The sequence below is a fragment of the Myotis davidii genome, unplaced genomic scaffold (assembly GCF_000327345.1).
Source record: "Myotis davidii unplaced genomic scaffold, ASM32734v1 scaffold482, whole genome shotgun sequence".
In the NCBI taxonomy this organism is placed as follows: Eukaryota; Metazoa; Chordata; class Mammalia; order Chiroptera; family Vespertilionidae; genus Myotis; species Myotis davidii.
Genome location: NW_006293550.1, coordinates 637,315 through 639,663, shown reverse-complemented (window position 1 = coordinate 639,663; position 2,349 = coordinate 637,315). Strand labels below are relative to the sequence as shown.

Here is a 2,349-nt window from a genome sequence, read left to right as displayed (position 1 = left end):
ACAAATGCACATTTGCTGGCCCTCTTAGGATTTGTCTCCTTCTCAAATATACAGATTCTTTGAGAGTTTTCCTCCCCCTTTTTCTTAAGAACTGATTGGTATTCTGAGACTAACTTCTTAAGCAGCTCTGTTTCTAGTTCTAGCAAAATATGTTTCCTACTGGCTAAGTTGTTTTTTGTTAAGGACTGTCTTCTGTTTACTGCAAAGGTCAGTGACTCTACTGACATCAGCTTTATTTCTGCACGATTTTTGTATTCACAAATGCAGATTGAAAGGGGGAGTTATGTTGAAAGGCCATTAGAAGAGCAGATTCACATGCACATGTTTGACTTGCGACATTCAGCTAGTAGAATAATGGAGTCTATCCAGCAGACTATAAAGCAAGTGCTTGAAACAAAACCAGAATGATTAATAACTGCAATAACTGGAACTATATTCGGAGAGTTTTGTTACATAATTGCAGTTATAATGAGCACCACAGAATCTGATTATCTTACAGTTGCAATCTGGAGGGGCTTTTTATTTCACTGTTATGAAATGTTATGTGAGAGTATGAAGTCACATGTTAATGCACAAGAGGGAGATGCCTAATGAGAGTGGATTATATTATTACCAAAACCCAATACATTTACTAAGTGGCTCTCCCTGTTTACATATATCTTGGGAATGTTGTACACATTTCTGTATATGTACTTAGAGTTTTAGTTTCAGGGCGGATCATGTGTTTTCTCTAGAAATTGCTTCACTTAGAGTCCAAACATATTTTTCCAACTGTTAAGAAAAAGTATGCACATCTCAAGAGATTATATCATTTTGGAAATAAGCATTTTTTTAAAAAAACTCTGACTATCCTATATAATAAAAGCCTAATATGCAAATTGTCCCCTTGACTGAGAGTTAGCCCGGAGTTCGACCAGGGGGGGGCTGGCCACAAAAGATTATATCATTTTGGAAATAAGCATTTTTTTAAAAAAACTCTGACTATCCTATATAATAAAAGCCTAATATGCAAATTGTCCCCTTGACTGAGAGTTAGCCCAGAGTTCGACCAGGGGGCGTGGCTGGCCAGCCAATTGAGGGAAGGCCCTGGCTGGTAGCAGTGGCAGGCAGCGAGGGGCAGGAGAAGGGAGGCCCCGGCCGGCTGCCGGAAGCTGCTAGGGACCCTGCTCATGCACGAATTTCATGCACTGGGCCTCTAGTGTATAAATATAAAATTCTGCTGAAGTTGAAGCTTTTTGAATTGTTTATTCTATTCCGTGTGTGTAAATAGACTATTTACCTATTAGCTTTTTTTGTTTTGCAAGCATATATAACTGGGTTACTGAAACTGAGAAGTCTGAGGAAGAATGTTTATTCTATACCTTCATTCCATTAACCTTCTTATTTTTTTAGAATGCTTCATGAATTTGCATGTCATCCTTGCACAGAGGCCATGCTAATCTTCTCTGTATCATTCCAATTTTAGTATATGTGCTGCTGAAGTGAGCACAACCATTTTTTTCTTTATATCTAATCAATATATTTAAAGAAAAGCTGGATCTCTTAGACTCAATCAGATATACTGGGATAATAAAGAAGATTAACGATAATGGAAAAAGATATTTGTTTGTATGTGTGTGCCCATTAATTTTTTTCAATATGAAATCCTGCCTTTAGATACTGTAGGTTTAAGAAGTGCATTCATTCTGAGTAGGTTAATCGCAAAGTAAATTTTCACAGTGCACTTCATGGAATGTCATTATTTCCCCAACACAATGCCATGAAGCCTATTCTGAGCACTCAGTGTGCCTTTGGATTAGACCTTCCTATGATTACTTTAAACATGCAACTATATATGTGTATATAAATATCTCACTTTATTATCAACAATGATTATAATGAAACAGCTGACATTTATCTATTGACCATTAAATATTTGATTAAGTTATATGTACATATAACTTTAAAAAAAGGTAGCTTTTTTTGATCTTTTGAACAGTTTCAGGAGTGAGCATTGTAACTACCTTTTGTAGATGAGAAACCAAGCTCAGTACTATTCTTGGGTCCAAGATTAAAACTAACTCCAAAGGCCAGGCCTTTGTCCCTCTCTGCACTATGCTGTCTCTCAGGATATCCTATATAATAAAAGGCCAGGGACCATAAGCAGAATGACCTGAACGACCGATCAACCAGTCGCCATGAGGTGCATTGACCACCTCTCAGTCCCTCCTCTCCCCCCGTCCCCCATCCTCCCACCTCTGCCTGCAGGCAAAGGAGGAACCATGGGGAAGTGGGTGGGTGGCAGCAGGTGGGACTGGGAACTGGCTAGCGGGCAGAACAGCTGACCTCCCCCTGGCCTGTAGGCTCCGA

The 2,349-nt window shown here is 39.0% G+C and overlaps 1 protein-coding gene across 1 annotated transcript in view; it reads left to right on the top strand.

The window, feature by feature from the left end:
- Positions 1–2,349, top strand: part of NSUN3 (NOP2/Sun RNA methyltransferase family member 3) — a 77,657-nt gene that overhangs the window by 74,033 nt on the left and 1,275 nt on the right. The window lies entirely within an intron of this gene.